The 23,626-nt window shown below is 39.4% G+C and overlaps 1 protein-coding gene across 4 annotated transcripts in view; it reads right to left on the reverse strand.

The window, feature by feature from the left end:
• Positions 1-23,626, reverse strand: part of GNG2 (G protein subunit gamma 2) — a 112,911-nt gene that overhangs the window by 83,210 nt on the left and 6,075 nt on the right. The window contains exon 2 of one of the 4 annotated variants that reach the window (XM_077761235.1): positions 12,480-12,521. The exons of 1 other annotated variant lie outside the window; for it this stretch is intronic. The gene's annotated coding sequence lies outside the window, so the exon portion shown is untranslated. Of the gene's footprint in view, positions 1-4,519; positions 4,557-5,055; positions 5,096-12,479; positions 12,522-23,626 lie in introns of those variants that run through there. 2 more of the 4 variants (XM_077761238.1, XM_077761237.1) reach the window with 2 other exon arrangements.

The raw sequence follows: 23,626 nt of genomic DNA on the forward strand, positions 1-23,626 counted from the left end.
AAGTTATGCATCAGCACTATCACCAGTATTTTTATCACCCTCCAAAAAAACCCCATATTCTTTAGTGGTCACTCCCCATTTCCCCCTCCATCATCCCAGTCCCTGAAACCACTGATCTACTTTGTCTCTATGGATTTGCCTATTCTGGACATTTCAAAAAATGGAACCATATAACATGCGGCCTGTATGTTTTTTAAAATTTATTGATTTATTTTGAGAGGGGAGGGACAGAGAAAGAGAGAGAGAGAGAATCTCAAGCAGGCTCTGTACTGCCAGCAAGGAGCTGGACACAGGGCTTGAACCCACGAACCATGAGATCATGACCTGAGCCAAAACCAAGAGACACTTAACCGAATGAGCCACCCAGGCAGCCCTGCTGTGCTTGGTTTCTTTTACTTAGCATAATGTTTTCCAGGTTTATCCACAATGTAAGCATGAATCCATATTTTGTTCTTTTTTATGCAAATGATATTCCATTATATGACTATATCACAAGTTCATCCAGGTAGCAGTTAATGGACATTTAGGCTGGCTCCTCCAGGTTGCTTATTTCTGTTAAAGAGCAAAAGAAAGCCGAGGAAGTGGAAAGAACTGAGCTTCAGCTCAGAATCAACCTAAGCCAGGGATTAATAAGCACCATTACTGTTATGTCTGCATTTATCCCCAGTTGTTATTAACCACGCTACTTCCGGAGGATCTTAATGGAAATGTCAACTATGGTAACATGGAATATGAGAGAATTTTTTCGTATGGTCTTAATGAAGAAAGAAGAAGGGAAAGAGAAACAAAACATAACTGAATGGTATCCTCTAACGGGTGAGCAAACTGTGGCACACCAATCCAATAGGACACTACTCTGAAACAAGAGGAAACAAACTAGTGATCCTTACACCACAGATGTGTCTTGTATAATTATGCTGAGTAAAAGAAGCCAGGAAAAAACACATAAGATGATTATGTATTTACATTTATGTAAAATTCTAGAAAATGCAAATTCTTCTAGAGTGACAGAAGCAGATCAGTGACTGACTGAAGATGGGGATGGGAAGGAAAGACAACTACTGGGTATAAGGGAACTTTGGGATGGAAACATCTATGACCTTGATTGTGGTGATGGCTTCACAGGTGTATTGGGCCAAAACATATCAACTTTATTGTTTTTTTTAAAAAACTGTTTAATGTTTATTTACTTATTTTTAAGAGAGAGAGAGAGGGACGGGGCATGAGCAGGGGAGGGACAGAGTGGGAGGGAGACACAATCTGAAGCAGGCTCAGGCTCAAAGTTGTCAGCACAGAGCTCGACATGGGGCTCAAACTCATGGACTTGAGATCATGACCTGAGCCGAAGTTGGATGCTTAACTAACTGAGCCACCCAAGCACCCGTTTTAATTTTTTTAAGTTTAATTTTTATTTTGAGAGAGACAGAGACAATGTGAGCAGGAGAGGGGCAGAGAGAGGGAGAGGAAGAATCCCACACAGGCCCCACAGGCAGTCAGCACAGAGCCCGATGCAGGACTTGAATTCACAAACGGTGAGATCATGACCTCAGCTGAGATCAAGAGTTGGATGCTTAACTGACTAGGCTGCCCAGGTGCCCCAAAACTCAACTTTAAATATGCATCATTTACTGTATATCAATTATATCGTACGTCAACTGTACCTCAATAAAGCAGTTAAGAAACTATTTTTTAATAGGTGAGTGTACCCCCCAGAAGTATCTGAATGACTACTGTGTGAAAAACACTGTTTTTGTTTTGCATATATGGTTTTAATCAATCTTGTAATAAGTCAAATTATTCTGATTTTATACACAAAGAAGGTTGAAATTGAGAGAGTTCAATAATTTGCCAAAGGGGCCACTGTCAGTATGAAACTGAGATCTCTTATTCTCAATCCCAAAACCCATGTTTTTTTCTCTATACCACACTGCCACTCACTCTTCCTATTCCAGACCCAACTCTTTTTTTTGGAATCTCTGAGTCCCAGCATTTCCCAAGTCAGGGAGTTTTCTGGCCCACAGAAGAGATTTATGCTTTACAGTAGTATTCCAAATGTGTTTTCTTTTGCCTATCACTGCATGCTAGTACAAATACCTCTCCAATTATGGGGATTTGGCCAAGTCAGTTGATTTATTCATTTTCAGTGGATCAGAGTAGTTAATCTGGATTAGACCAAGGCAAGTAATCCTGGTCCCTGGGTCAAAGAAGTGAATATAATTTATCTGAGATTAAAAGCAAGCTGGACAAAACAAAAAGTAGCCATTCAACCCACTAGCTGAGTGTTGTACTTCACAGGGACGATAGGTCACTCTTTCGAATACGTGGGTCCAAGAATGGGAACTCTCCAAAGCTCTGAGGCATCTATCCCCTTTTGGCTACCCCTAGCATGAAAATTTAGGTGGAGGTTGCCATCCTCTCTCCATATGGGACACGGACAGGGTGGTTTTCTCACCTCTGTATAACCTCCAGAACGTCTTTCGCCACATAAACAGCTGAATATCATCCAAATGCTACTAACGTACTTGGGCCCATTTGAACACGGGCTATGCTCTGGATTAAGTAAAATTAATGAAAAAACACAACTTGGTTAAAACAACTGTTTTTATAAGATAGTTACATTTGGGGAAGGAAAGGGTGCCATTTCTTTTACGCACGACTGCCATCGAAGGTTCTCTGTGCTAGGTATCTTCCATTCTGCCCCTCCAGACCCATTCTCTATCCTGTTCCACCAAGCTCCAAGCCCCAGGAAACTAAACCGTATGAACTCAGCAGCAGACTTTCTTATTCTTTGTCTTCCAGTTGGGTTTGGTCAATGGGGAGCACAAGCAGATTCAGAGGGAGAAAGGATCCTTTCGGCGCACAGGTTTCCTGGGATCTCTGCCTCCAAGGTCATTATAATCTGGCTCCACGTCTTTCCTGGAGGCTACAGCTACACTCAGGAGGCCTCTCCTCCCAACCCTCATCCCTTCAGACTGCTTGATAGTAAAGAGGCCTTGGAGAAGTGCACTTTCCCTAGACTCTGCCCACATGCTTGTAAATACTCTCTTTATTAAGCTCTCCTAAAATTAACTGATTTGAGGATGCTAATTTTTCCCAGTACAGCTGACATTTTCTCAGGGCTAAGAGTATGCCTTTTTCAGAAAATGAACTGATTCCAAGTCCTCGATTTATATGAAAACACTGACATTCATGGGGGTGATATCAAGCCCAGGAAAAAATAAACAAAGGCTAGATGAGGCATGGAATGGAGAGCTAAACAGCTCTGATTCAAACTTACGGCACTCGCGAGCCTGTAAGGCAAAGACCTAGTCACAAGATTTATAAGCATACAGTAAAGGCAGTGGGTGCATTTCTTGGATTTTAAAATGTGGGAGATGTAAAACATTTTCAGGTTGCTATGTCATCCTTTCCTTGTGCTTATAAATCATACTTCCATGGTGCCTTCAACATTTCTGCATATGCTACATTACTTAGATTGAGGCTTTACACCACTTTTGGGGAATTCTAACGATCAATATGAAGAAAGATGTTTGCTACAATAAAAACTGCCTAAATGGCAAATCTGAGAAAAAGAGCAGATTTCAGAGGTACCATCTGTTTTCCTTCATTGAGAGGTATTATCATATATAGTAAAAAATGCTATGAAAGTGAGGTGACACTTCCTGTGTCATACATAAATTATAATCTCAAGCAGATTTTGATTACTGAGGATTTATACCAAAGATATAAAAACCATTAAAGAAAAAGATGGATCTTGATCCCATCTAAGCCCAAAACAACTAACCTCCTGTCTCCAGAATTAACTATATTGTTCCCAAATGAAGAAAATTCTGTAACTAGAATAACTACTTTAAAGGTGACTTTCTTTGATGATTCTTCTCTAAGAAGATTCTTCTCTAAGGCAAAATGTTATGTAGCACAAATCTGTAAAGATCTTTTAGGTAAAAAAGCTAAAATATTGAGATATCAATAGGGTGCTTTGTTTACCCTGGTTTGGGTACACGTGGGCATGTGTGACTGTGTGTGCTTGCTGTAGATTATAGCTACACTCAGAAAAGAGAAACCCCTTGAATTAACTGAGTCAGCAAGGTGAGATCTATCCTAGTGTTCATTATGAGTGTCTATAAGAACTGAAGAGTATTTGAAAGAAGATCTCAAAAAAATCTGAAGGACTCTGGGAGCTTCCATTTGCTTCTGCATCACACCAGATGGCTCTTACAAAGTCCTCACTTCTTACTTTCCAAATGAGTGGTAAATTCATGCTTTTGATTTTTCCTCAGTCAATACAACATATCAATGAATAACACCACGTTGCATTTGTACAGCCTTTTACAACTTACAGAGTATTTTCCAATTCATTATCTCCACTAGGCTTTAGAGCAGTTCAGATATAGACAGGGCAAATATTAACAGCCTCCATTTTACAGATGAGAAAACACCTAGACATACCACCCAGAAGTCTCTGTAGCAACTTGAATCAGCTTAGGTAAAAAATGGAAATTAAAATGTATTGACTCACATCAATTGAATTCATAGACTCCAATTGTGAGTGAGCTCTCTCCTTTCCTTTTATCTATCTGGCTCTCTCTCTGTTGCTTCTCCTCTGTGCATCAGACTTCATTCTCTCAGCAGACTGAAACTTGGCCTTATATGACTCTTACTGCCTAGAGATGAGAAAGGATGGGACGTCATCCTCAACTTAAGCTGGAATATCCCAGAGGAAGAACCTATTGGGCCCTGCTTGGCCACATGTCCACCCTTTGAACTAACTCCTGTGGTCTGGGGATGAAATACTGTGGCTTCCCCAGCTTGGGTCAAGTCCCCACCCTTGTGGCCAGTATTACCCAAACAAACAAACAAAACAGGAGTAGACAGAGCCAGTGAGGAAATTGTGAGCAGAAAGCCAGCCACCCTAATTTGTATGTACTACATAAAATAAATTGCCCCAGGCAGAATCAGAATGACTTCATAACCAGATCTTCCAAGTGCAAGCCCAGCACCCTTCTACTTTACCGCACAGACTATCACTGCAGGAGCCTCAAAGGTCTTACGTGCCTCTTTGTTCCTCACGGTTACCAGTAGTCTGGCTCCAGAATAAAACCTGGACTAGACTCAGGTTCTAGTCCTCAACCTGTCAGTCGTCAGCTACGTTTGTGGGCAACTTACTTAACCTCTGAGAACCACAGGTTCCTCCTTTGTAACATAAACAATTCCTACGTCACAGGGTCACCAAAAGGATCAAGGCAGGGGCGCCTGGATGGCTCAGTCGGCTTCAGCTCAGGTCATGATCTCACAGTTCCTAGGTTCGGGACCCGCACTGGGCTCTGTGCTGACAGTTCAGAGTCCAGAGCCTGCTTCAGATTCTGTGTCTCCCTCTCTCTCTCTCTCTGTGTCTGTCTGTCTCTCTCTCAAAAATAAATAAACATTAAAAAAAATTTTTTTAAAGGATCAAAGGAGATAATGTACTTCAGATGACTGAAAATTATGAAGAGCTACCTTAATTAGCTACCTTAATAAACTTAAGCTCTGTATTTAAATTTCAGGGAGGCGAAAATGACACAGTAACATTCTTCAGCTTACGACACCCCCCGCCAACCATGCCCTATAGGCCTCACTTTGGTGCTGACATTTTTACTCTTTTGGTTTTAGAAGGCACATTTCAAAAAGAAGTATCAAGTAGTGTCTCCAGATTAAAAGAGTTAGTCCAGAAGAAAAGCATACTGACAGATGGTTTAATGGCACTTATCATACTTACCTTTTCAACAGAGACTAACCAAAAGAGGAACATTTTGGAAGACACACAAGAAACTATTAACAGTGGTTACCTCCAAGGAGTGGGACTAGAAATTAGCATTTGGAAAGAAACTTTTTTTCATTTAATGCCTGTCTCTGCTACTTGAATTCTAAAAATCTTACACATATATTTCTTTCATAATAAAGAGAACTAAATTAAAATCATGGTTATCACATCACAGAAAAGGAATACAGTATAAACTTAGTCTAGTGTCTGACACGTAAAAACCTTTCAGCAAGTTCTAATTTATTGATCAAAGTAGTTACCACCTATCCAGCAAAGTAAATCAACTTCACTAGAATCAAAGCCAACTTTCATCTCTGTGACTATACATGTTTTCCATTAATCGTATTGCGAGGAATGCTCAATGCCACCTCCTGAGCATACAATTTTCAACTCTTACACGTTCAGACACCAAAAATGAACTCTGCCTTAACTCCCAATCATAAAGCACAGTGCATGCAGCTACCTTTCAACTCTGTTACTGCTGTTCATGTAGGCTCACTTCCTTATTCACATCAGAGGAGGCTGGGCTTCTAGGAACCACTCGATTTTACAGTTGGGGGTTTACATGATATTTTCTAAGAAATTAAAGGTTACACGGCAGCATATGCCAAAGCGAAAAGACTGCTTTAAGTGGTATTTTTTAAAAATGATGCAACAGCTATGAAGTTTGGATGGTGTGCACTGGCTACGTGCTGTTACTGGTTGCCTAGTTACATCTCTGTGGAAAGGTCAAAATGGTTGCCTCTAAATCTAGAAGGAATTAAAAAACCTTAAGGCTTTATAATTAAACCAAGGATTGTGTGAACCCTTATGTAAGCAGCCCTTAAAACAAGTCCCCATCAGACTTTGATCACATGACAGGCCTTGGGATATCTAAGATGTTTTAATAAAAGGCATTTCTGTATCTGAAATTTGTTACCTTGCTCACATTTCATCAAAGTTATCACATCTGTACTCTTCCTGTTTTATCATATCCAGGTGTAGTCTGCCACCACAGGATATTAAAGAAGGGTCCAACCTACTTGACACAAGTTCTATCCCATGAAAGATAGAAGAGAGGCCAATGTTTTAAATTATTTAACTGAAAAACCACATTGATATAGTGATCAACTTTGCAAAGTATAGGCCAGTCTATAATCTAGTAACAAAAACTATACATCTTAATAAACAACTACTGTCTTAACTCTCAAAATTGTTCCTCCTTCACCCTTTTGAGAGTTTCCTCATTAGGCCTAACTTGTAGATATTTTTAAGTCTAAGTATCTTCTCTGAGTAATGGGACAGGATACAACCAGAATTTTGGTCTAGAAATTTAACATGAGTATATTAAAACGGCTAAGACGTCTTCCAGAATTTAAAGAGAGGGAAAAGCTGTCTTTTTTCACTTGAAAAAAGCTTTTTTAGGTAAAATTCACATAACATAAAATTAACCATTAACCTGTTTCAAGTTCCACAGCATACAGTACACCCACAATGCTGTGCAATCATCACCTCTCTCTATTTCTAAGACATTTCTATTACCCCCAAAGGAACCCTGCACCCAGAGTAGTCCTCTGGACCTCTTATTTACATTTACTGTCTAATGTCTCTCTGGCAAAGAATAAAAGAAATCAGGGTTTAAATGACAGCATAATGGTTTGGTAGGTTTCACTTCTTCTGTAATTTGATTCACAAAAACTCAGCACGCACAGGTCTGAAGTTGAAATGATGCTAATCTTAACAAAACGAAACCAGGTTTGATTATCCTAGAAGGAACCCAAAGAAGGGCTGAGGAAGATCTCAAAATTATTTGCAGTTCTACCCAAGACAAATCCTTGTCAGAAACCCAGATCCTACCTCCATGACTGATAGTATTCAATCTATTGTGATTATAAAAAAAAAAAAAAAAGATAATGAAAGAGAATTCCTTGTACTTATCAACAAGGAAAGTTCAGAAGATAGGGAACAATTAAGCACATTTTTTAAAAAAGAAAAAAAAAAAGTGCCTGCTCCTGAAAGTCAAATGCCTGTTCTGGGAAAGCTAATTTATTGTTCTTTCAAGAACACTTACCATCCTCTTTGTCCCAGTGGTTTAGAAAACAAAAATATCCAAATAAAGGTCACAGAAACATAAAAGAAGAGACCCCAGGACCTTCAGTATTCCAGTTTTCCCAGACTGGCTTGCTATGGTTAACATGGTGCCATGTTTTATGGAAGCAGGGAGGAAGGACTGAGCAAGAGTCTTTACCCAGATGCTGCTACTTGGGTCACAGTAAGTAACTCACACTCTAAAGCTGGAAAGTCAGGAAGCATCAAGAGCTGGGTAAGACTCCAGCACGGCATCCACTCCAATCCCTTCCCCTCCAGCACTCAAGAGAGTCTTCCTAATCCTTATCTATTTCTGAACAGTCTAAGCTATCTCTTAGGTGGGCAAGTTCAATTCTGTCAGACAGAAGACAGGATTCAAACTAAGAGAGCCCTGGGTTGTTTTGACACACTTGGGTTTTTATCATCTTCATACATGCTTATGTGCTGAAAAAGAAGCAGTGAGGCACTGTGGTCACTTCAGTAACAAAGTTATTAAAGATGGGCTCATCAGAGGCATCATGTAGGAGGGTGCTGGTAACACTGGGGAACTGAAAGGGAAGGCCATGAAATGTAGCACCTCCTACATGTCACAGGTTCTTCTGAGTTCTGAATCTGAGAGTTTTTCTTTCTTCTTTTTTTTTTATTAAAGTTGGTTTGGACAAACATGTATATGTGGAATCAGATTTTCCAACAGTTAGATTCACTCCTATCTTTACCCCAAACCCTGGGAGTTGTTGTCATTATTTAGTTCAATCAAAATTTCTATTTGTGGGTGCCTGGCTGGCTCAGTCAGTGGAGTGTGCAACTCTTGATCTCAGGGTTAAGAGTTTGAGCCCCATGATGGGTATAGAGATTATTTAAAAATAAAATCTTTAAAAAATTTTCCATTTTAGTAATTCACTGACATGACAGTTAGTTTCTACTAGAGTTATTTGTTTGACAGATGGGGGGTGGGGGGAGGCAACTGTCCCGATTTGCCCGGGACTGGTCCAGTTTTAGCACCATAAGTTCTATGTTCCAGGACACCCCCCAGTCATAGACAAATCAGGATGGTTCGTTACCCTATTGCTAGCCCTAGGTTTGGTCTTCAGATCTGCATGGCTGAAGTGTCTAGAAGTAATTAGAGAGGGGGCCTGCTACAAAAAGTCGCTGAAAAATTTTAAAATCCCCAACAAAAATGTCCAGCTACCTTGTCCACCAGAGAGGATTTTCAAAAAATAACCCAGTGGTCCATTTCACTCTCTAGGCAGGAAATGGTTTCTTACTTTGTGGGGATGACCTACCTGATAGATGATGGAAATTAAACCATACTTAGAAATTAGCTATAAGAAATACCACTTCAATGAGGTTCTAAAATATTATGTTATTTTTTCCTCCAATTTCCACATTTTAGAGCCTAATAAATACAGCATAATATGACATGCAGACATAACAACATAAAATAAAAATCTCACATGTCTTTGGTACTATTCAAAGACCTTGGAACTTGCACACCTTGGCCAAACTCCCCAGAGCTGGAGAAACTCCAAGAACAGCATACCCTCCAGAGGCCACACCCATAGTACCAAAAGGTCTGGCCAAGAAAGGAGCTGTGGATCTTCAATCTGTCCACTAGATCTAATGCCAAATACTCTAAGAAAACCCAAAGCCTTCAGGGCCTATACCTATAATACAGGATTTCTAGAGTCAAGACAAGAACTTGCTTCAGCAGTTTGACACCCCTAACTCCAGCTCAACCCTACACAGTGGAATGTTAAATAATCCCCCCTCTACGACCTTACGTCTTTCCACTCTTCTGTACAACTAATCTCTTTTACTTTGCAGTAGGCAGAATAATAGCATCCAAACAGGTCCATGTCCTAACCTCTGGAACCTGTGAATATGTAACCTTACTTTAAAATAAGGACCTTCGGATGGGGAGAGTACCCTGGATTAGCCAGTGGGCCAAACCTTATCTCAGGGGTCCTTAAAATCAAAGGCGCTTTTCTATCTGAGTTCAGAATTAAGAGATATATAGTAGAAGGCATAAATAGTTGTAGGCTCTGAAGACAGAGGAAGGTAGACTCTAGAATTCTCTCCTAGAGCCTCCAGAAAGGAAGGTGGCTCTGTCAGTACTTTACTTTTAGCCCAGTGAGATCCCAAGAGAACCTAATGTGCAGAACTGTAATAAAGTTGTATTGTTTTAAGTCACTGAGTTTGTGATAATTTGTTACAATAGGAAACGAGCTAGATCCTTCATTGTTGCTGCTTTTTCAAGTTACCTTGGTAGTATTTTGCTTTAAACCCCAATATTTGACCATTTCTTACCCAATGTTTAATTTGCTTCTCTGTATAGACTTTAAAAAACAGAACAGATTTGGTACTAGAGTAAATATACTCAAAATCTCTCCAACAGTGCAAAACACTATTTTTCTTTACATGTCTACTTTGTTCAGTTTCTTTCTTTAGTTTGTTAGCACAGGGACCACTTACATAAGGAAGCACTGAGCATAACTGAAATCAGTCATTTTGCATGAGGCAAAAATGCTTGCGAGAATGGAAAGTGACAAATATCCTCTCTACGTGGTGTGCAAAGACACAGTAGTTCCCAATGTCTCCCGAGGGTGCTCTGGATCTCACAATGACTGGAAGATGCCACTGGCCTCTTGTGAGCCAAGGACAGGAACACCAAAAAGTACAATGAAGAATTGTCCCATTCAACACGCCAGTAACTCCCATTGAGAAACTCTGCCTGGATTGATTTGAAACATTTAACTACATTCATTAGCATGAAAGAAATCAACACAAACATCAGAGGACATGAGATACTTATAAGAGAGTCTTCATTACTAACAATACAATAGTCCCGGCCTTATCTGTGATTTTGCTTTCCACGATTCCAGTGGCTCTTGGTCAACCACAAGGGAGCAGGTGATTCTCTGCCTAATGCTTCACCACAGTGGCTGTGTCACTCACTTCGTTTCATCGCACTTGTAGGCATTTTATCATTTCCCATCATCAGAATGAGTAACGGTACAATAAGATATTTTGAGAGAGATCATATCCACATAACTTTTATTACAGAATATTGTTATAGTTGTTCTATTTTATTATTAGTTATTGTTGTTAATCTCTTACTATTCCTAATTTGTAAATTAAGCTCCATCATGGATATTAATGTATAGGAAAAAGCATAATATATATACAGTTCAGTATGAGTGCCTTTTCAGGCATCCACTGGGGGTCTTGGAACATATCCCCCACAAATAAGGGGGGGCTACTGTGTTTGGTACAATGTAGGGATGGCTCAGTATTCACTTGCAAGATATTACTTAAATCCAAAAGAACCTCACTATGGGGCAGTAAAAGCTATATATGATCTTAAAAACACACCTATACAGGCATTTCTTCTAATACGCTCTTGACTAGAGAGTCTTATCCTAAGTTTCTAATACTAGAAAATACTAAATATTTGCTGAATAAATATTAAACGGATGAAACACTAGCTCCAGGAAACTGTCAGTATTTTTTATTAGCACTTTTCTGCAACTACTAAATAGTTATGTAAATAAATAATTAAACATCCACAGACCAAATGCAAGCCACTGACATATAATCCAATGGGCAAAGAGAAACAGGTGGTAGGATAAATAAAACAATACTGTCCATGAACTGATAGTTATGGAAATTGAGTGATGGAGATATGGAAGTTCATTATATTATTCTATTCTGGAATACGCCTGAAATGTTCCTAACGAGGTTAAGTTTTAAAATAGGGGAAAGGGCACCTGGGTGGCTCAGTTGGTTAAACATCAGACTCTTGGTTTTGGTCATCATCTCACAGTTTGTGGGTTCGAGCCCCTCATCGGGCTCCATGCTGACAGTGCAGAACCTGCTTGGGATTCCCTCTCTCCTTCTCTCTCTGCCCCTACCCTGCATGCTCGCTCGTGCTCGCTCTCATTCTCTCTCTCTCTCTCTCAAAATAAGTAAACTTAAAATAAAATAAGGGAATGGGGAAAAAATCCAAGTTGCTGACTATTGATTGGGGCTGACAATCACATTATCACCTGTGTCAGCAATATGGTAACCTTTCAAGTCTACAACCAGAATCAAATGGCTTAGCTACTTTCAAAAGGCAAGTTAGATTCTTTAAGAAGAAGCCCTTATAGCATGAGATTGACCTTTTGTTATTGTTTGTTGCTGCTGGGAAAAAGCCCTTACAATGTCTACAACCTATCTGTTAAGAAAAGGGCTTACTCTCCTCTGATCTAATCTACTGCGATGTCTGCCTTACACAGGGTATGTCTTCAATAGCTGCAGTTGATTAATCATGCATGATGTCACAGGAATACATTTTAAGGCTGTGACCTCAAGGCTCTCCATCTCAGGTTTTTAGAAGAGAATAAGAAAATCTGTGTGAAAAACCTGATTTTAAGTATCATCAAGGCTAACCAGCTTTTCCTTAAATCCAGAAGTCAGGTTAATTTTGCTAAAGCCTCTATGGATATTTCTTTTTGATAAACATCACATGTCAAATGCATTCATCTGTAGGATCAGTTCAGATATTATTTTCTGCTTAAAGTTATGGTTAGATTTAAGAAGATCCTGGGAGAAAGTATTTCATAGTTCTTACCTCTTGAGTTCCCAAAGCCTGAGGCTCACTGGCAGATCTGGGCTGTTGAGAAAGCAGAGAGGAAAATGTATTTTTTTTTTATAAAAAGGAAAAATAACATGATACATAAGAGCTGAACACGCAAATGAGTGTTTCTGTAAATAGAGTTTGGTGGTAATGGCTGAAGAGCTCTAAGGGCTGAAGGTCTCACAGGTTTATATTTCTGAATCCAGAAACATTTTGTTAAGCCTTTTTCTTTTAAGAAGCAAATGTGAAAATCAAAGACTTTCTTTGTGAACTTCCCTGGCCTGTAAGAAAACATGAACACACAAAAGTCGGCTTGGGAACCTGAGGAAAGCAGAGTTCTTGGTGACAGAGATGACTAAGCGAGATGACTAAGAACAAGTCTTTCTCCTGACCTAACCCAATTTGCTCCCAACAGGACCAAAGTGGCGGAGGCAGAAAAGATTCTTGCTCTAGGTGTTCTGGACAGAGCTGCAGTTCCATTTGTGTGTATCTAGCCCTTGAAGAGGGTAGATTTGGACAGCTTAGCAATTATACTACACTCGATCTTAGCCAAAAGGCCAAGAAGCGATCAGCTTAGCAATTCTAAAAGCATCGTTAGTATCTAAAGTGTCTGTGGGCTGTTTAGAAGTAGAGACACGCATACCCTCGGCCACAGTGACTTCTGAGGATGCGGAATGAAAACCACATTGGGTCCCAGGACCCATGAGCATCAGTGTCTGTAAACATCTCACACTGCATAAGATTGTCACATCTGCCAACCCAACCAGCTCCCGGATGACTAGAAGGGATCATATATTTTAAAATGAGCCAAACTTATCAGGAAAGCATTATCTCATGATTAATGACAGCAAAGAAATAAAAGAAGCCAAGGGCCAAAAACAACCTCTTTTCAGAGAACCCTACGGAAACAAAGATTAGTGTGGCTTGCAAAACAAGCCTGCCCAAGGGTGCTTGGAGTCCAGCACTCTTATGCATTACTGATGCTAGCAGCCTCTTGGGAAAACAGTTTGGCACTACTTATCAAGATCCTCAAATATGTCCTCAATCACTGTCTTAGTGATATCACTCCTTGACTTTATTTAAAAAATCCAAAATGTAGACAAAGAATTTTTACCAAGGTGTTAGAAATCGATGAAATACCAGTAATACAACCTACTGAGTAAAAAACTCAGCATGATGGAACTTTGAAACAATACATACAATAAACTGGGGAGCCTGGGTGGCTCAGTCACTTAAGCGTCCGACTCTTGATTTCAGCTCGGGTCATGATCTCATGGTTTGTGAGTTCAAGCCCCACAGTGCAGAGCCTGCTTGGGTTTTTCTCTGTCTCTCTCTGCCCCTCTCATGCTCATGCTCTCTCTCAAAATAAGTAAATAAAACTGTTTTTAAAAACACATACAAAAATTTAAATGTTAAGGGAAAATATACACCATATAAAGTAATGTGAAAAAATACAAAATTACATATAGTATGACCTCAGTTAATTTTGTAACATACATGTTTCAAATATATTTTTTCTAACCATTTTTTATATTTTTCGTATGTAATATTCTAGTATATCACAAATATTATTTTCTGATAAATATAATACATAATCTTTCTCATATAGGTTATTCTAGAAAATGATTGGGAGAAGATATATCAAAATGTAAACTGCCTATTACCTCTTCTATCCTATTATCTATGGGATAATGAAAGTAGCAGAAATTGCTGGATATGTCCAATATCTGCTCTTCTCTTTTGTGTTTATAATGGAATTTTAAGCTAGGAACATAGATGTCAAGGATAACTACTTTTCCCAGCCTCTCTTGCTGCAAGGACTGTAGCGATGAGACAAAGTTCAATGGGACAGCTGCAAAAGTGATAAATGTCAACTTGTGGGCCATGCCCTCCCCTTTCCAACTATGTCCCTTCCTGCTGGTGATAAGTGAGATCCTTAGGGCAAGCTACTACTTCAGATTGCAAGGCAAGAGAAACACTCTTGAGTGATTGACTAACATGATAGAAAAAGCTTCAGTCCCTGGATGGTCTTGGGAGCAGAGCTACCTTTCCACCCTGGACTACTCACACCTCTGAATTATTATGTGAAAGAGAAATAATTTCTGTCACCCACAGTGAAGTCGAGTCTCTGTTACATGCAGCTCAACTAACAACGTAAGTATTGAAATACATAAGTATTTTCAATAATCACCATGAATTACTATCTGAAAAAAAAGTTTGTTAAGCATTGTTTCATAATGTTAAGAAAATTAAGATAGCACAGGATGGAGTTCGAGCCACATGTGACTTCTCTCCATATATGAAAGAAAAAATGAAATCCACAGTTTCAAGAAGTAGTTAATATAGCCTGTCAAGGGCAAACACCACACACAAACTCCCTGAGTTTCTATGACCCTTTCATCACACACCATGGCACTTTATTTCAAGCCTTTTGAAAAAACAGTTTTAACAAGGAAAAGTTGTTTAGCTCTAAAGAAAATCTGCTTTAAAATCTGCTTGAGGAATACCCTAAAAAAATAAAACTCTAGTCAACATATTATAATTATCCATTTGAGAGGATATCGAGACTTCTTAAAGTAAACTTTGAAACATTCTTAAAAGCAGCTTTATATGCACGAACTCATACCTTTAAGGGTGTTGGTTTTTTTCTCCATATAGAATCATAATGACTCCTCCCTCCCATAATTCCACTGGTCCAATAACTCCGTTGACTGTCCATCAAACAAGTGTTATATTTTGATTTTACTTTCCTCTGGAGTGGCAACAGATTTGTCAGAGCTCACATAACCTCCCTAACCTCTGTGACCCATGGGCCTGTATTATAAGATGACTGTCCAAGATAAAGGAGTCATATCTACTCATATAATAGAGAAAAGATGCTCATCCACTTGGAGATCGGCTCTGAAACAATGGCCTCACGAAACCAGTCTCTACCCATATTAGAATAATGCACTGAGGATCCTTTGATTCTGCAATAACGTTATGTCAGTGGTATGTGGTGTCTTTTGGAAGATCATTAAAGCCTTGTATGCTGGCATATAAAACACTTCCCCAGGTAGACCTTAGAGACTTATAGCTAATTATATATCAGATAAAGGATCTATTTTCCCCCTTTTGCCCCCCCAAGAGAATGTCAAATGGTCCTCTTCTCCCCCTGTGAATCACAACACCTGACATTAATATGGCTAACTTATATTCAATAACAAAGGAGATGTGCCAGTTTCTTCACTCCCCTCTTAGGATGACTATGCCAGTGTGTTTTCAAGATCCCCCCTAAGCTCTCTCTTGCAGTAGGCAAATAGAAGCTGATAGTCCAAGCTCTGAATTCTCAGTTTCTCTCCCCCTCTTCCCTTGACAGGAACATAAGCGAGCCAACTCGACAGGCCTAATTACCATGGTAACAACATGCACTGTGATTATGAGTGTGTTTGTTTTTTTAAAATGACTCACAGATTATTCTCCCAGAAGCCCCAGACACACAGGTTTCTGGGTGGTTTACAAAAGCTATTCAAAGTTTTCTTGCAAATTTCTCGCTCCTATTAGCATAACTGGTGTGATGGAGAGAGATTCATCAAATCAAATATGCCCTTCTCCTTAAGGATGAAAAAAAAATGCAGCTTGGTTCCTTAAATGCTCCAAGATTAATCAATTTAAAACTTGGATTAATAATGAAATTAATTTGAGTTTGTACACTGGAGATAATTAATCTGTTCCTAATTTAAATAATTAAGGTATTTCATAATGTAGTTTTCGAGACCCAAATGAAATAATCAAGTGAAATGAAATCAGCACTAAAAAAATATCAAAGAAAATAGCCTAAATCTGTGGTTACGTGATCGGTCACCTGTAAAGTGTTACAAAAGAATAAATGTAAGTCTTAATACCGAGATGTATTTAAATCGATGTCCAAACTAAAGACATTTACTTTTTAAATGCAAACATGAAAGAGTCCAGACACTTGGAAAAACTGTGGACTACTTCTGTTCATTCATCCAATACATATTATTTAAGACCCTCTATGTAGTAAGTATCAGTGTTTCTAACTGGAACGTCACAATAGGGCTTAGGGAAGACCATTTTTTTTATTGGAGACAAAGACCATGGGTGGGGCTTAGTCCATGAAAAAGATTCTTTGCCTCACAAGGCACCATTCAGAGTAAGCTCTCAGTGAGAGGGACCGTTTTCCAATGACAGTATTGGGCTTAGAATTCAGAGTCCTGACTTTGGCATCATAGCTGACTCTCAAAAGAAAAAAAAAAAAAAAAGAACAGGCTGGTAATTTTGGTATGTTGGTTTTCCTCTGTACAAACTGGGAACAAACCTTATTTTAAAATAAAATTTAAATGGAAACGTGTACATCTATTTAACTTAAAACTCTATCTCCTGATGCTTTCACATACTATCATGTACAACACACACACACACACACACACACGCACACACACCAAATAGTCACTAAAAATGACAGTCTCCAAGTAGCTACACATTTTATGCACTGTTACCAATAACATACTTTTCCTCTAGAATGTGAAGGGATAAATAGGCTAGGTTATACTGTGGTAACAAACAACCCCCAAATCTTAGTGTTTTAAGACAGTAAAGCTTATTTCTCACTCCCACCCACTACATGTCCATTGCAGGTCAGTGGAGAGACCATCTCTGTGCTGCCTTTACTCCAAGACCCAGGCCTAAGGATGAAGCCCCCATTTCTCTGGTTCTACCACCACCGATTGCCAAGGGATGCACTCACATCCTGATTCTTAGAAGCTTCTTGCTGGAAGTGATAAATAGCACTTATGCTCACATTCACTGACTAATACAAGATATGTGACTACATCTAACTAAAGTGGACGGAGAAGTGTAAGCCTATCATGAGCTGGGAAGGAAAACTGGAAATATGTATGACTAAGTGCATAGATTACTGGACAAATAGCGCAAGCCTGACATTGACGCTTAAGTCAAAACATTAACATCTGGCTATCCCAGGGAAATAGGCTTCCTCGAGTGATTCCTTACTCCAAGTTCCTTATACCTGTGATTAATGTTGGGCCATAGCAGTCATTTCTACTAGAATTTGGTAAGAATCCCGTGGATGGAATAAAAGATACTCTATTCCAGCTTTGTAGTAACAGTAGAAATTACACTAATAATAGCTATACTTCTAAATAGTTGCTATGTCATGCACCATGCTAAATAAACATTTTAATGCATTATATCATTTTCTCCTGACAATTTTGTGACGTAAGTATTGTCATTATTATTTCCCATTTTATAGATGAGGAAACTGGGGCTTAGAAAGTAACTTGCTCAAGAGATTTTGATTCCAAACTGGTGTCCTTTAACTATGCTCACCTGTGTATTAAGCTTTAGAAAATGATTTTTTAATGTTTATTTATTATTATGTTTTAGAGAGAGCATGAATGGGGGAGGGGCAGAGAGAGAGGGAGACAGAGGGTCTGAAGCAGGCTCTATGCACTGAGAGCTGCGAGCCCGATGCGGGGCTTGAACTCAAAACCATGAGATCATGACCTGAGATGAAGTCAGATGCTCAACTGTCTGAGCCACTCAGACTCTATAGAAAATTATTTTTTACACTACGGTGTTTTAGGATCATTTTAAGACTTATAATAAAAAATGCAGCATGTTTTTTTTTTACCTAGAAACCTTTACCTTTTCTTACTTAACTTTTGTACTATTTTAATTAAAAGAAAATCTAGGGGCTGTTCAATACCAAGGTTGTGTTTTTTTTTCCTTAGTGAAATTACTTTAATGCCTATGCATGGTGAGGTTCCCTAAACATAGCCATCACTTATGAGATTTTTGTTTAATGGCAAAGGATCAGCTCAGTTCTCCAAAAAGACTCAAAATGAATGGATTTTTTTCCTATTTGTTTTTTCACCATTTTTCTCATATGATCTGTTCTGTACAGATCAGATGAATATCCTTCTTAAATAGAGCTCTGTTGGCAAAGCCTAGAAATTAACTTCACTTTCCTGTTTAAAAATGCAAATATGAGTAGGAAGCACTCAATCATTTATTACAGAAAAGGTACTCCTACTATTAATACTTAGTCTGCTATAATGAGAACGCAAAGAAACCACACCTCAAGGCAAGCAGTCAAAACACTATAATAACAGCAATTTCGCTGAAATCTCCCTTTTTTCACTATGGCTGCCTCACACACGTGACCTCTGAAGCACAATGCCAAGTGGAAAGTAGGAAGCACGAAGAAAAGGCAATGATAATGGAACTGCATGTTGCCTCCAGAGCTGGAAAGTGACAACAATTTTTGAAATAACTCATAATCAGAAATTCCAGGGATTAGTCATTCTTCTCTTACAGGTGCTGTAATCAACAAAATACACACCTCTCTGGAGAAAACAAGGCTTTCTTTGAAGTCCGACAGGCGCCATACACAGAACCCTTGGCCTCCCTGGGGCTTGTCTTGGCCAAGGGTGGACTTTGTTTACATCAAATTGATTTAACTGACCAGGCAGGAAATCTCATTTTATATATACATATAAAATGCATATATACATAATACATATATTTTATATATATTTTTTACAATGCAAATAATGTGAGACTGGTTGTCTAAGTTAAATGGCATTCTTATGGCTTTATAAGACCTGGTGTATTTGCTTCCGGAATAATTTGTTTAGAAGGTTACTTACTAAGTCTTGTATTAGCCATTTGGTATTTTCTTTCAGAATTCTTTCTCCCATCTACCTATATCACCACCATTAATGAAAATAAGCTTTTTGTTCATTTGTATGTGTGTTTTTTCAAAAGGAAATGCATGGAAACACTGTTCAACTCCATGTTGTGGGCTCTTGATATTATTTAACACGTCTGAGCCTTGATAGCTTCACTTATAGTATGGGAATAATAGGGGTGCGTGGATGGCTCAGTCGGTTAAGGGGCCGACTTCAGCTCAGGTCATGATCTCATGGTTGGTGGGTTGGAGCCCCGTGTTGGGGTCTGTGCTGACAAATCAGAGCCTGGAGCCTGCTTCAGACTCTGTGTCTCCCTCTCTCTCTGCCCTTCTTTCTTTCTCTCTCTCTCTCTCTCTCTCTCTCTCCCTCTCCTCTCAAAAATAGGCAAACATTAAAAAGTTAAAAAAATAAAAAATAAAATGGGAATAATAATAGTGCTAGACTCTACTTGTTAATCAACTCCTTCTTCTTTGCTAACAGAACCAGACCTTTTCTCCGGGCTCTGGTGACCATGTTCTTCAGAGAAGAGGCTCCACGGCCTCAGGAGGAAACCCCCACGTTAGCCAATCGCAGGGCTTCCGTCTGCCTACCCGCCATAGAGAAGGCATGTGAGCTGTGAGGGGAATTCGGCTGGAGACAGCTGTTCTGTAACACTCATAAGAGGTCCATGAAAAGGAATCAGTCACCTCACTGTGCCTCTAGATACTGAAATCTGCCTGTTATTCTGAAATTGTAGTAGCCACTTCAGCACAGGCAGGGGAGCAGCTTAAGAGAGAGAATCTACTTGCAGAGGATGTCAGAACAGGAGGAAGGAAAGACTGCAGGTTGCTAAGAACAGTGTCTGGTTGTGAATAGCTCTGGTGTTACCCTTAGGAGGTCGTGAGGCAAATTTCCTGTTGGTTAAGCCATCTTGGTAGGGTGTTCTTTTAGCAGCAACCAAAAGTACGTTGATAGAAAAATTCTGCTCACTTCTCACAGGCTTACTTTTAAAACTAATGGCAAACAGTAACGTACACAAAGTACGGAGCACAAACAGCACACCCAGAAAATGCCAGTCCTCAATTTGATTGCTGAAATGGGTTGATTTTCACTCATTCAACCAGCAATGAGCACTTGGCTCTGTGTGGTTCGAATGACTCCTCTGTGAGCTTTTCCTCGGTTCCTCCCAACAGAATTAAGGGCAAAAATCATTGCTTTGTCTACTTTGTTCATCTAAGAGATAATACCAAGTACCTAAGGTTTATTTTAACCAATCACATTGGCATTTAGTTTAGGCAACAAACCCTCTAGTGCTGACTGCGGTGTAGAAAAATACAATTAAACAAAGTAGCCTTGCTGACTGTGTTAATCAATTTGATCTGAATAAAATCTAACCCAGACCAAGTACTCAAAAGAGCAGCCAAGTGTGCTACATTTGGAGTCTGCCTAGTTTAATGGAAAAGTGGCTTTCTGTACAGGAAACGTGTATTTCATAGATTATTTTTTTAAGTTTATTTATTTATTTTGACAAAGAGAGAGTGCATGCACATGAGTGGGGAAGGCGCAGAGAGAGGAGGAGAGAGAATCCCAAGCAGGCTCCACAGTGCCAGCAGAGTCTGACATGGGGTTCGAACTCACAAACCATGAGATCATGACCTGAGCTGAAACCAAGAGTCAGGTGGTTAACCAACTGAGCCACTTGGGCACTCCGAGATTATTATACAAGTGTGTGAAAAGAACATATTGCCTCTCAAATTTCACCTTAGCCTTATGTCAAGAAAGCATCTGCACCTGACTGGGAACTCTCACCCTCCACATTCTCACATGGTGTTCTCCTCACCACAAGTCTCAAGTCAAATGTCACCTCCTCAGAGAGGTCTTCAGGGATTACCCAATAAAAGTACATTTCCATTACCACCACCATCATACATACAATCTCCATCATTCAACTTGTTTCTATTTTCATCCATCTCAGGATTTCTCACTACCTGATATTTTCTTATACTATAATTTGTTTCTTGTCAATGGGGTCCAAACTTGACTGGCTGTGATCTAATTAGCCTGGGAAAAGACCAGGACCTGGATATTTTTTTCAAAGTACCACTCAGTGATATTGAACACACAGCCAGATCTAAAAGCCACTTGTTTATGTGTTTACTGGATCTCTCCCAACACTAGAATGTAAGTTCCAAAGAAACAAAGAACTGGCCTGTTTTGTTCATCCAAGTCTCCCTGGCCCCTCCAAGGACACGTGGCACACTGCAGACATTCAGTTAAGGCTTGTGGACCAACTAACCAACTGGATTGTAATTACATCAGCTTTTATCTGTTTCCCTGTAGTTTATGAGCTCCTAGATTGCTCGTAGAGTATCTAGCCCAGTCTGCATCAAAAAATAAGCGATGAAAGAAAGTTCAGTAAATAAATGAATTATAAATAAACTGCATTTGTAAACTTAAATATTCTCTCTCTCTCTCTCTCTCTCTCACACACACACACACACACACACACACACACACACTAATTTGTGAAGTAAGGGATGTGTTAATTAACTGGATAGAGGGAATCCTTTCACAATGTATACATGTATCAGAGGAGCCCATTGTACACTTTAAATGGCTTATTTAATTTGTCAGTTATACTTCAGTATAGCTGAAATTAAAAACAAATATACAAAAAAAAAAACTCCACACATAACTGTATACGTATGCTGTAAGGAAGACAAAGATGAAACTGGGCGTGGCCACTGTCCTCAAAGAGCTGGCTGAAGGGAAAAAAAAGGAAGATTGCTACTATACACATTAGGATGTGTATATGAAATATGCTATGTGCTATGATGAAAGAACAGAAGATGTCAGGAGAGGTAAATACTGTTTCTTACTGGGGAGGGGAGGAAAGAAACCAAGGAAGTCTTCATGAAAGAGCTAGCACTGTTACTGAGTCTTATAGAACTCATGGAATTTAGCCATTCAGAGAAATAAGACTGTGGGGTGAAGTGTAGACGAGGAAGTAGAAAAGTTATTCTAGGGAGAGGCAAGAACACAAACAAACCAGTCCAACTGGAGGTTAAGAGAGCCTGGACTAAGTAAGACACCAGCTATCACCATGGAGAAGAGTAGGTAGTGTCAAGATACATTCCCAATGACGGCGCAAAAAGCTATGGGACTGGCTACAACTTGGGCTGTTTGCTAAGGAAAACTGAAACTGTTTAGTTTCTGTAACTTAGGGACTGAGAGAATGGGGTGTTATTAGTAGACAAGGAATCAGGTAGGAGCTGGTTTTGGGTGTGGAAAGGCAACCGTAGCACTGATTTGGACATGTGAGTTTCATTTTCAGTGGGTTGAATGTTTGCATGGTGCTTGATGTACAAGTTTGGCAGCAGATGGATGATCATGGTGAAGGATCACATTTGAACCTGCAGGGTGACAATGACTGAAGTCATAGAAAATGAGTCCTTTATCAAAGGAGAGGGAGAAATTAAGGGGCAGAAAAATCAAATCTTGAGAACAAACATTTTTAGGGATCATAACTTGGGAGTTAGTGGGGAAGTTGGGGGACTCGAGAGAGCTATGAAAGGTGGCAGAACATGTCACCCCAAAATATGCCTCTTTGACATATAGATTATTTTCAGCAGGTTATTTGAGTAACAGCAGACACAGGAGAAATTCTGAAAAAAGACTAGAAGTTACCTCTTGTGAAAGGGAAATTTACATTTACAAGGGAAATCTCCATTTATAAGGGTGCCTCCTCCTGAAAGGGAAGGATGACTAAATCCCTAGAGACTCTAGTCAGTGGACAGGCATCAACTTAAATCTGCTTAATCTTAATCTTACTCCTATTTACCATGCTTTTCCTGGCCACCTCCCCCATAACTGGCTTCCTCTAACCCTTCTTCTGGACCTTTAAAACTGACAATGGTATTTCAGCCTGAATTCTAAGCCACCTCTCAGAGTTCCTCATTTTTTCCTGGGTATCTCCCATGTACACATGAAGTATACATGTTAAAAACCATATTTCCTTTTCTCTCACTAATCTGCCTTTTGTTACAGGGTTCCCAGATGAGAACTTAGAAAGATAGTGGGAAAACTATTTTTCTCCCCCAACAGGTAGAAGGAGAACAGGTTGGCTGAGATTATAAAAGTCAAGGGGAAGCTCTGTTGGCAACAGGCCTAACTTTAATTTATGTGCATGAACTAATCACATTTGCAGGCAAAGATGAGAGGGCCAATAAAGAGGAGAAAGCAAATACATGTGAAAGAGATAGAATTATTGTCAGAACACAGTCCCCTACAAAGTAAAAAAAAAAAAAATGGAATGGAGAGTCCGAAGAGAGAATTTACTCTCAGCTTGAATGAAAGGCTGTGTTCATTTGACCTAGGAAGATAGGGGAAGAGAATAAACAGAGACACAGAGATATTATGAGGTGGTAAGTAATGAGGTTGAGGAAG

Source organism: Crocuta crocuta, unplaced genomic scaffold (assembly GCF_008692635.1).
Source record: "Crocuta crocuta isolate KB4526 unplaced genomic scaffold, BGI_CrCroc_1.0 scaffold163, whole genome shotgun sequence".
Lineage (NCBI taxonomy): Eukaryota > Metazoa > Chordata > Mammalia > Carnivora > Hyaenidae > Crocuta > Crocuta crocuta.